The following is a 13,287-nucleotide window of genomic DNA, read 5'->3' on the forward strand; positions in this document are numbered from 1 at the left end:
AAAATTGGCAAAAAAAACAGCAAATTTTGTTCTAATTCCTTTTCAATATAATAAAAAATGTAATTAATTCAAGCTCTTAGGCATATTTAAGTACAATACTCGAACTAAATTTCCTGAAATTTTCATTTAAAAATTCATCCTGTGGGACTTGATTTTTGGAGATATTTTTGAAAAAAAAAACATATTTTTCGGTGGACACGATTTCTCGGAATTGGTTCATCTGAAAATCAAAAGTCAATTACTTATCGTTGCCTGATTAGTTAAACTAATCTTTGAACGAAGGATTTTGTCAAAAAAATGAGAATTGAATTTTTAAGAAAATTTCATACACAAAAATACCAGTTTTGACGTATTTTACAATACGTTTCGTCTAGAATCTAGAATACGTTTTGATCAAGTAGACATAAAATCATTAGTTTAAGAATTAGTTTAACTTATCAGCAAACAGGAAATATTTGATTTATGGATTTTAGATGGAACAAACTTCTTCGCCGAAAAGTATGTCTTTTTTCAGAAAATCTCCAAAAATCAGGTTTCAACGACTAAATTTTTAAAAATTTTTAAATGAAAAATTTAGAATATACAGTTATGTAATTGTTTTACTTTTCTATGCCTAAGAGCTTAAATTAAATATTTTTTTAATATGCTGAAAAAAATTGAGAAATTATTATATTTTTACAGTCATCTTGACCCACGTAACCCCTTAACTACTATAAGCATGCTCAATATATGAAATATATGCAATATATGAAATAAATGAATCGCAATTTTTTTGTATTGTTTCTGCTTCTACGCATAGAATCGAAAAATAATAATTATTCGTTTTGGATTCACGATTTTGATCACTTTTTAGAGCAATATTTTAAGCAAGTGCATCGAATCCAACATCTCTTACCAAATGTACTAAGTGTCATCAAATTTTCATCAGGCGAAAAATACCTATTTGGGTAAATAATTTGTCTATTGAATATTTAATTGTACTTGTGGAATACATAAAATTTGTATTTAGTAAATTAATATTTCATTTTATATTATATTTGTATAAAAATGAGGCATGGCGAGAAGTGGTAATATTCTGGAATTGATTTTACCACCTATCGCCTCGCCATTGCTTTTCAATAGGCGACGCTAACTTCACTTCGTACATTCTCAGTTGTCAAATCTGCATTGTTTACTTTCTGCAAAAGCCCGATAATTTGATTTCTCACTTAAAAGTGAAGAAAAATCATTTAAAGAGAGTAATAATAAAGTGATCACAAGGAAAGAGAAATGCTGAATGTATTCTTTTCATAGCATTGCCTAAAATAACCGAGTGTGGTTCTTTTCAAGTGGGTGGTGAGAAGTGGTTACAAATTTTACAAAACTGGCGAAAAGTGGTAAAAAGTGGCGACGAAATGGTTATTTTTGCATTATTAATAAAAATCAGTTTTTTAAGTAGTCCAGCGTTATGTTTTAGGATTATTGTTTTCACGTATCTAGAGCCAATACATCTAAGTAACTTTGTGTCAAATTTGACTTATCTTGTAACAAGGATTCAAAAGTTATGATTAAATGAATTTAATTTTTTCCTAAACATGGCGATAGCCGGTTATTCCACCCTACGTTTTAAATTCCGAACATTTCCTCCGAAAATTTCTTCCTCGTATGTTTAAGTCAGGTGTTAATTTATATAGGAGTTTAGATGTTCCGACAGAATTGGACAAAATTTGATTTATTTTGAGAGATCTAGAAATTTTGTATAAGCCTGAAACACTATTATTCAGTTTAACGATGTTATAGAACAATTAAAAAAGTTTAAAAATACTGACCTTGAAAACTGTAAAAAAGGAATTATTGTGGAGTATTTACACCTAAGGACGAAATGTCTGTCTTGACTACTTCTAAAACATATCCAAAATGAAAGGATAATCAGTTGTAGGATATAACCATTCAAGATAATCATTCAGTTATAGTTATAATTGAAATTTACTTATTATTTTAAATGCCATTTATGAACATAATAAGGAAAGGTTATGTGTGATTGAATCAGGCTGTAGTTCTTTCGGAATTGTTTAGTTTAGGTTAGATGTATCAGGCCATTTAATAAGAGATTAATTTCTTCTCTACCATATCATCCTATGAACAGTTTACTTATAACATTATCTTAGTTTCTGTTTTTTAAGGTAGGGCATTGGAAGTTTTAAGGTAGGGCGCATTGCCCCTCAATGCCCCCTCAGCGCTACGGCCCTGTAGGGATAGATGTATTGGTAAAATAAATTAATTAGGGTCGAAGGAATACCTAGCGGCACTTTAAAAAATAGTATCTTGATCTATTGGCAAAAAGATGTAAAATTTGAACATCTAACCTTAAAGAAAAGGGAAGATAAATGAAAAAAAACATTATACTACTTGCATTTTAATAGATACAATTAAATTTCTATATTTTAATGGAATTGCCAAAAATGTGTTCCCTGTCGAAGGTGTTCTTTCGACCCTACATATTTGTTTTATTCCACTCTATATTCCGTTTATGAATAATCTTGAATATCTGTAGACCTATTTCGAACTTACCTATCCCTTGAGTGAACCTAATTTTAAATAAAAGTAAAATATGGAAAATGCTGTAATAACAAATGAAGAACCTAAGCTAAAATGTGACGATCATAAATGAATTTCCCTAAAAAGTATTTCATCAATGTAAACAAACTCATTAAGCGAAAAATGTTAAATAAACACCTTGATAATATTCGTATCGTCCTCACGTGTAAAATTCTGAGAATTCAAATATATTTTGCTTAAAGAAATATTTTATGGAAAATTCAGAAGATAAGTATTTGAATATAATTATAATATTTTCCTCAAATTTTGCATTTTTTCAATTATTTCTAGCAGAATAAGCAGAATTGTGAAAACTCTCAGGCAATTCAACACAGAAAAAAGTTGCAGTCTTCTCTAGAATATTTTTCACTCTGAAAGCAATCCTTTGATATTTATTACGTTATTCCGCTTTGAATTATTTATTTTAATTTTACTTTAATGAGTTATTTGAAATGGCTTGAGATAGCAAATTTTTTACATTTTTCTATGGATATAAATACGGAAAATTAGTCGATGATAGATTTTATAAGGGCTGGCAGAAGGTGAATTTTCAAGCTCGCATGAACCTTAATCACAAGACGATCATCTGAAGTTCTCTTATGGAAAAATTTGAACGCTAAAAGATACTGTAATACATATATGGGAATTATCATGTGGAAGATGGAGAAAACAAATGAAAATTTAATGAAATCATCTTCATTTTTACATATACCTAACATGTAACATTTAAAAGGCATTTCTTCTTTGAAGGTAACATCTTTTATCTCCTCAATTCACCCATCCTGATGAGTAATATTTATTTACTTCCGGAATGAGTAAATATCTGCTTTCTCCTTGAAAATAACACTTCGTACGGATGTCAAAGAAATAATTTGTGTAAGATACTAAAAAGGATGTAGCTCTTAGAGGTGATGGAGGACACAGAAGTGTAAAGATGTGAAAAGGTAAAATTACTCCATGACTCAATAAATATTTTCCTACGCAGAATTTTCACACAGAGTTATTTTAGGATTCTACCTATATTATATTTCAAATAAGGGTGTATCTTTATCATTTAATTTCTCTGTCATATAAAGCGTTGGAATAAATTATATACTCAATGTACCTATTACTTACACAATTCTTGAAATACTTTTTTTTACATTTTATAGAACAAAATAAATTCAAATATCGATAAAAATCTTACGGAAACGAGAAAAGAAATTCTCAGTCTGCTCCAAGAGTAACCCTCTGAAGCAATGTATTCACAGGGAAAATATGAGATTTATAAAAGTCAACTTGACGGAAATTACAAGAAAACCCACAGGCAAAAAAGTATAAGTGGAAATATGGAAATAAATGAGCTAGTCATAAAAATCAAAACAGTAGAATCTTAAAGGTATCACATTGTATAAGGAAAGTTGAAATTATTAATGTGTGTCTACTACTGGTGGCTGTTAAAAATTCTTATAAAGTATGTTTAGTTTCACTGAGCATTAGAGATACTTAAAAATTCTTCTGGAATGAAAGTTTTTGGACATTTCAATTTGTCAAATCGACATCATTCTACATATTTCATTAGGTGATACTCTTAAAAAATTCACTAAAAGAAAGCTTTCAGCATTTGCACATATCCTGGTTTCGAACACTCTAGGCCGAAAATAAAAGCTCTCATTTTCCACTACATTTTTCAAGAATATTTGAATTTCGTAGGACCAATGCTAGAGTAGTAACAGTCAAAAAATAAATTTCCAAAACACATAACCTCAATTATCTCATCACTCGTTTAACCGGTTTTGATGATTAGGGGAGACTGGGGCAAAAAGTAACAAAGCGGACATTTTATTTTTTTACAAGCTACCCGAGCCCCCCGAACTTTCTAATTGGCAATCGCAGCTCTTCCGGTGTTCAACAGAGAGTTCGTTCTTTTCAAATTATAAAAGACTCCGAATTTTTGCCAAAGCTTTCAACCCTTGGTCTGGGTCTTCATCAGTGGATCAATTACAGCCGTTTTTTACAATTTGAAAAACCGTCTTTCGTCTGCTTATACTACACTTTGTCATTTTATCTTTTTTTTTATTTTTCTATTTATCTTTAATTGGATTTTTAATGATTTTAATTTTTATTTTTTCTGGTTTGGTATAGCAAACCATGTTTTTCTCAGCGTATGTTAAATTACCACAGTCTGCATCCGATGAATATGATACTGAACGTAGTCAAGAACTTCATAAATAGGGTGAGAAAGCTCACTTCGAAAGAAGATGAAAATCCGGATGTTTTTAAGAAGCAAACACTCAGAAAAAACGGCTTTCCGGAACACATTATTCGGTCCCTTATTATTATACGGGGTCCATTATATTACACAAAACGAATCTCAGGAGAGAAATATTAGTTGGGAAAAAAGATCTATGAAAAGTATGAATAAAGAATGGCACTCTCTCTTTTGCTCCAGTCACTGATGAAGGCTCGGAGCCTGAGCCGAAAGCTTTGAGAAAAGTTGATGAGATTTCCTTGAGAGATCCCATTTTCCGACTATTTCCGGTTTCCTCATCAATATACAAAAAAACAATTTTCGGCGCATTTTACACCGTGTAGTGCTATATTTCGACCGTAGATGTATAGGGGAAACTGGGGCACCACCAAACACGGGGTACCACGAAACACTGCGATTTTTTAATCGGATATTCGACTTCAGAGGATAAGATCTACAGGAGTTTATATGTACTATAAGGATGCTTGTCCACTGAAGGAATGGTCGAGATAGTCCAAGGAGTTTAGAAATAAAAATTAGTGTTTGGTGGTACCCCGTGTTTGGTGGTGCCCCAGTTTCCCCTACAAGCTGAAGTCAAAGTGGGAAATTCGGTCTAATTTTTGTTCTTCAATTTGACTTTATTTTGCCAACGTTTCGATCCTGGATGGGATCTTCTTCAGGGCCTAAGAATTTGTATGTAATAGGCCCTGAAGAAGATCCCATCCAGGATTGAAACGTTGGCAAAATAAAGTCAAATTGAAGAACAAAAATTAGACCGAATTTCCCACTTTGACTTCAGCTTTTACACCGTGTTTTGTCTTGTAAAATAAGTTGTGATACGATTTTAACTCTTCAGATATCAGGAATTATTTAGTTTTTTGATGTCAGATGAACACATACACCCAGAAATCTTGTCCATTGAAAAGAATGTTTTTTTTTTCAAAAACTGCTTTCAAAAATCAAGTCCAAACGGTTAAATTTTTAAAATTTTGAATAAAAAATTTCAGAAAATAGGGGAGACTGGGGCAAAAAGTCACAAAATGGATATTTTATTTTTTTACAATCTACTCGAACGCTTCAAAAATTTCTAATTAGCGTCGTTTTATAGAAAATTTACCGCTCTACAACTCTGTGAAAGTAATTTTCCTCTATTTTGTAAGGAAATACGTTTATCGAGCCAATTTCTAAAAAGTAATTTTGTGACTATTCTTAAAAATTCTGGGGCAAATAGTACCAGACATTGGGTATTATCATATTTTGATTCGCTTCATTACGGGCTTCCGTAAATTTGAAAAAATACCTAGAGGATATATTTTCATAGAAAATTTATTCATCTACACCTTTGTAAAACACCGTTTTCTCTGCGAGGAAAGTGAAAAAACGAGAAAAGCGCTTTTCAAGCTATTTTAGAAAAAAACGCACAAAAGACTGGAAATCATTAGACCAATGATACCTCTATACCTTTTGTTACTTTTTACCCCAAGTGGTCATTTTTACTAAAAGGATTTCTGGAGAAAAGCTCTCTTGTGAAATTCTAAAATGGATAGCGGATTCGTATTCAAAATAACCAAATTATTTAGAAAATATTCACCAGTGCATCAATTTTGGAAAATGAGTAGGTAATAATTGTTATCTTCTGAAAGGAAAATATTTCAAAAATAGGGATAAAAATTTCGATATTTTTTATTTTCTAAATTCCTTGTTCGAATTCTAAGAAACTTACAACATTGAAGAAGGTATATGGAGGCTATCTATAGAAAAAAAATTGAGCCGCTATCTTTTTACCATGGAAGATATTGAATTTTGAATTTTTCGATTAGTAACTTTTTGCCCCAGTCCCCCCTATAGTTAAAATGTCGTAGATTTACATGCTTAAGAGCTCGAATATTGATTATCCAACCACTTATCTCAGGGGGGTGACATTAGCTCTAAAAATTGCAACCAGTTTTAGTGTAATTTTTTCTCTGTTTTTGTACACATTTCACGAGATATCTCCAAAACTGCGTAGATTGCCAATTTAGGGTGCTCGGTTGCCTTTTCGTTATTAAATTGGCTTTTATTTTGTATCAGTATTTTTTACTAATTCATTCAACAATGACAGAAAACAGCTAATAAACTCAAAAGTTTTTTCGGCTCGCTAGAAACATATTCAAAACATAGGAAATGTCATGCCCCTGACTTAACTAAAATTGTAATCTCCATATTAATACTTTAAATTCTTTTTGATCCTCTTCTCATTGTTTTTGAAGTGTCTCAGATAACCTTAAAAAAATGTTCAGCTTTGTGCTAAATCGTCAAATCAATTATTTGCATAAACTTTTTTTTGTAAAGCTTTATATCTTAAGGCAAAATCCATAAGAAATTAAAAAGTTTATAAACCCCAAAATATTCGTCACCTTTTACAAAATTTGTGGCAGAAAGGAAATTCTAAGAAGTACCAGATTTTAATTAAAACATTAAAAGAGTCGGAAAATAGACGATTTGCGTACGAAAATAAAAACGTAAACTCCAGTGAATGTCGGTGTGTGTCTTTGTATCCTTTTTACCCTCGACTTGCCTTACTGGCTAATTATATTGGGAAAAGTGAATAATTCATTGGTGGATTGTTTATTTTTTCATATAAATCCTTCATTTTGGCATCGTAGACGCGGCAGACGCTGTGAAAATATTGCTTCATCTCAAACTTTTTGGGAATGAAAGAAAAACCGCGTGGAAATTTTACGTGAAATGAAGTACAATATTAGTTTTAGAAATTAATTTTGCCACTTTGATTGGAAGATTTTTTTTTCGAAGTTTCAATTGAGACATGAAACACCCTGGAAATGTCTGAGGAAAATTCTCAAGGGCTTAGATTAATATCCAGAAAGACATCGATAGAGTAATTTGGAGGTAATGGTCCACAATGGGATTTAATTAAGAAACTTATAGTATTTGACTTTAAGTTCAAATATTCCCAAGTTTAATGGAGCAGTGGGGCTATTGATGGGGTTTGAATTAAATTCACCTAAATTTTTTGGTGTCATTAAAGTGAATAACTAGAATTCTTGGAATTTAAAACACAAAAACTCAACTTTTTTTAAAAGTTTATTACACTAAAATATAAGCAATTCGAAAAGTTAAGGGAATTAACTAAAATGATTGCCTTATTTTTGAATTTAAGCAAATAAAAATAATATTTCAACCTCAATTCGTTTAAACATTCTATAATTTTAGCTCTTCATATAACCAAAAACTAATTTTAAAAAGAATCCGTGAAACCTAAACTCAAACACTTGATTTGAATTACGTTCATGTGAACCTTCCTCAAATTTCCTGTTTTAATAAACTTCCATCTTATATTCTTTATGATTCTCATTGTCGAGCCCTAGCGAGAGCTGCAATTTCCCAAATTGAAAAATTCACACTAAAATACTATTCACTTTTCCCTTGACTATCCACTCAAAGAGTTTTTCATGTTGGAAACTCGATGTGATTTCCGGTAAAATGAAACTTGCGCTTGGAATATTTATTGTATGGTGAAAGCGACGGAAGAACGTAACATAAAAATAGGATATGGACTGAAGAAAATAGCTCGGACAAAAATGTTGAAAATATGAACCCTTCTTTGTTCTGTTATACATCAATAATGAAATATTTTCCATACGTGAGCATATACATGAATGAGAATGAAAGTGTGGGAGACATATTTGTAATAGGTCCCGGTCAAAAATCCCTAAAACGAAAATCCCGAACGCCAAATCCCGAAAGCAAAAATCCTGAACGTCGAATCCGGAAAATGCCAGAATCCTAAACACCAAAATTCCGGACGGGTCAATACCTAAATGCCAAAATTGCGAACGCCAAAATCCGGAACACCTATATCAAGAAAGGCAAAATCCTGAAAAACCAAAATCCCAAAAGCCAAAATATCAAACGCTAAATCTCGAAAATTCCAAAATCCCGAACGATAAAAACCTGAATACCTAAATCACGAAAATCAAAATCCCGAAATGCCAAAATTTCGAATGGGCTAAAATCCCAAATACCAAAATCGTGAAGGGGCCGAAATACCGAACACGAAAATCCTGAAAACCAAATCATTCGATGAATCCGGCATATCCAGGTCAGGAGGGAGCTTGCAAGGAATGTTAGCTATTCGGGATTGGTCCATTCGGGATTGGTCCATTCAGAATTTTGGCTCTTTCGTGATTTTGACGTTCGGGAAACCTAAATCACGAAAGTCAAAATCCATAAATGCCAAAATTCCGAATTGTCTAAAATCCCAAATACCAAAATCGTGAACACGAAAATCCTGAAAACCAAATCATTCGATGAGTCCGGCATATCAAGGTTAGGAGGGAGCTTGCAAGGAATTTTGACTATTCGGGATTGGTCCCTTCGGAATTTGGATCCTTTCGTGATTTTGACGTTCGGGAAACCTGAATCACGAAAGTCAAGATCCCGAAATTCCAAAATTCCGAATTAAGGATTTTTGTGTTTGGTATTGCGGCCCCTTCAGGATTTTGGTGTTCGGGATTTTAGCCCATTCAGAATTTTGACTTTCGTGATCTAGGTTTCCCGAACGTCAAAATCACGAAATTTTCGAATGGATTAATCCCGAATAGACAAAATTCCTTGCAAGCTCCCTCTTGCCCTTTATATGTCGGACTCATCGAATTTCCAGGCTATGTCCACTTAATGTATTGAAAGCCGTCTACTTTTCTTGTATAGAGTCTAAATTGCTATGGGCTACCATACTGGGGTGGCACATATGCGAACACCCTCGCACCTGTCTGCCGCGAACAGAGTTGTGCTCTTCGCGCCATTCTCCAAAAAAGAAGATGCGACTCACTGTGGCACGGGTTTCGTGAATTATCTATACTCCCTCTTAAATACCTTTACACTCTTAAAATACTGAAAGTGTTTCTTTAGGAGTAGTGTATACTTCAGTACGAGAGGGAACTAGGAATCTCGTTTAGGTCACCAATGTCCCTACCTATCCCAAGGAGTGAATTGTTTAGAAAGTATTTTGTTTACCAGGTGCCCTAACTGTACAATGATTTCCCACGAAACCTAAGAACCCACAGTGCAAACAGATTATCTGCTCTTTCAGAGACACCTTTGGCATACATACGCATCTTAGCGTTCCTGAACGTTCTCGGAATTCGTTCCGTTGACCGACACTCATGATTCCTGTCACAGGAATATATCATAAACTTAATTACACTATTTAGGTTGGGGTATTTGATACCTGCCTGGTCTGTCTCCTGCTAGGTCACTCTAGTGGGGCTTTTTCCGGGGCCTTTGTCTCATTCTTACCCACCAATGCAAAGGGGAAGCTCTGTATAATATAATCCATCGCTATCATCCTAAAAGTTCATCCTAAATTTACCCCGTGGGATACCCTCTTGCCTGGGCCTCTGGCTGTGAATCGCGGAACGAATTCTGAGTATCTGGAGCATTATCACGCCCTTGTCATTGTGCTCTGTCTGTCTAGGTCTTTCTAGCTCTTCCCACTTCTATGAAACAAAACCTTTACCTAGGTCCACAGAGTAAAAATTCTCTGTCCCCTCCCTCTAATTAATCCCAGTGTCAGCAACACGTGCCTTTTTGGCCAAGCTGGCACTAATCCCTCAATATGCCTGCTCTTGTTGTCCTTTCCTTACGCAACGACAGCCGCCTTGACAGATTGAAATGGTAATTCATAAAATTGTAAATCTGTATAAGTCTTGGCATATACGATATGTGATTTAGGGTTTCTGCCGTTTACCAAATGAGATCTGTCGTGTTAAGCCGGCGGCAGACGCAACTATAGTATCACTGAAAAAAATATGGGTACCCTCCCGGGTAAAATGGTTATACCAGCAAAAGGTTCCCATACATTAGTGGGACATATTATTTTAAACGACAAGCAATTCACTTCAATAGACTAAATTTTGACTACAGCTGACAAAATCTAAAAATTTTCTACTTGTGAAACATATAACTCCAGCCAATAAAGTAATTTTGCTTTTCCTGGTATATTAAAATGACTCTGAACGCCAAAAAATGTAAATTTAGTTCTACCAGTAATATAGTTGTCTTGTCTAGGTAAACTATTTAACCTCATGGGTCTTTTATGCGTTTATGGTATAATGTTATACTTCCCGGGTAATGTGTTTGACTCAGAAAGGAAAATGTGTATGGTTCTCTCTTTCACACAAGACGAATAACAGTTGTCTCTTTCATTTTTTCACGGTCATCATGAGATGTGACATTAATGTGGCGTCAGTTTGAATTTGGCATGTGAATTGTGCGAAAAGAAAACCTTGTGAAAATGGATTTTCTGAATAAATTGCTCGGGAAATTGCAATTTTTAGAGTTTTATGACGCGTTTAAAGGTAAGTTAATATCCCATTTATACAATCTACTACTGAAAATTCAATAGAATCCATGTGAAACCGATTAAAAAAACTATTATTTTTTTTGTTTTTCTTGTCTTTTTAGAAGAAGAATACACTTCCCAGGAAAGTTTCCAGTGCATTACATACGACGGATTGAAAGCAATGATAAAGAAAAGCGGTCATAGAGATATATTCTGGGCAAAGCTACAGACATTGAAGAAGGTAAAAATGCTTTCCGGAAAGGGTCACATAACCTCAAAAACACCAAAACACTATGTTCTTGATTTTCTTGGCCTGCAAACCTGATGGCAGGGAATGCTTTATATTCGCAGCGTTTTGCTTGTTAGTGACAGCCAGTGTATACAGGAAACCAAGGGTGTAGCAAGGGTTTTTCTAAGAGGGGGCCAATTTCAAAATTATTTGAGAATATTTTGTTGAGCCAACTCGTAATTCTAGGGCAAAGAACCAAGTGTTTTCATGAAAAAAATCTAAAATATCCACTTTCAAGCAATTTTTATGAATTTCAACCACTTGAAAAATCAATAAAATCATTTACTGGGACGTTTTGGATAAATACCACTTGGGAACTGTTGTTTGGGGGAATTTTGTTCTTTGAAACATTACTTCAAACGGTTTTAAGGAAATTAGCGATGTCTTCCATTTTATTTTATTTTATTTTTTTGTAGGAGGACCCTGGCTTGGATCTCATTGGCGAAGACATTGAGAATGCCTCCACAGAAAGTCAAACTGCCACAGAATGCGTAAACCTATTTTTTTCTCAATCAGAAGGCGCACAATCGAATTTTCTGATTCCTGATGACTCTAATACATCTAATACTACAATGAAGCAACTTTTATCAACCACCGAAGGTCAGATGATAAAACGCATCTACGATAATGGAAAAGGAGAGCTTGAGGCGAAACAGAGAGTATCTATATCGGAGTTCTTCATCGCAAGAGAATTTGAGAATCAAGGTTGCCCAAAAACGTTCACAATTGACGTTAAACGTTTCATACAGATGCGAGAGGAAATTAATTGTGAGTTTCCAACTCTGGATAAAAAACTTTTTTTCGTTCCGTATGAGAAGGAGACCAAAACTTTTGCAAAAGGACACCTGTACAAGGCGTTTAATAATTTTAAACGCAATATGGGGCTGACAAAGCCTAGAAAAAAGGGAACAGCTACTGATGTGTCCAGCGACCACGATGCAAGTGATGCCCACGATTTTGTAAAGAATCATCTTCAGCCGGAAGCTAATGTTAAGAAGTTCTGGACAGCCTCACGCGCGGAGAGATTGGAAGGTCTAGGAACTTGTCGTGAATACGTTACTGAATACCCTATTTTGAGCACAGTGAAAGGGTATGACTATTTCTTAGAAGATTTCGAAGAAGAGTTCCCGGAGCATCACAGTTTCATAGAGAATTGGAGCAAGATAAACAGGGAACTCACAGCGTATGGATTGTCAAAAAATGAACGTTACTTCAAAAATCTTCAAAAAGAGGTACACGAAGAGCTCATGGGACTTCATGTGTTGGGTTTCCATCTAGGTATGTTCTATAGTTCTTTTTATCAAAAACCTCAATGTAAATTAATGTTAGTTGTATTGTAGCCATGTCATCCTACACATCATGTGAAACGAATCCTGACGGAACCAAGAGAAAGCGCAATAAGTGCACAAAACAGGAAGTTTTGAATGCGCTCTTCATTTATACAAGGGTATGTATTATTTAAACATTTACGATATTAATTTATAAGATCATTTTGTTATATCGACGGCTCTATTCCATACTATGCTAAGCCGACTTAGCCTTTTATTAATCTGAGAAATATGTTGTTCCTGGGACCGAGATCTACAACTGGTGAAAATTTGTTGGTCATCCGACGCCGACGTCCGGTTAACGAGATATTCCATTTTTCCAAAAAAAAATTACACAAACAGCATAGGAAATCGCCAACTTCAAATGGCTCCTGAAATGTTGTCATTTTGAGATAGCATAGTATAGAATGGAAGCGTCGATATACTTTTGGGCATAATTTGTTCAATTCTGAGATAATTCTGTAAGTTGTATCATGATGATCATATAATTGTCCTATTGAAGATTATTATTTTCAGACAT

Source organism: Phlebotomus papatasi, chromosome 2, assembly GCF_024763615.1.
Source record: "Phlebotomus papatasi isolate M1 chromosome 2, Ppap_2.1, whole genome shotgun sequence".
Lineage (NCBI taxonomy): Eukaryota > Metazoa > Arthropoda > Insecta > Diptera > Psychodidae > Phlebotomus > Phlebotomus papatasi.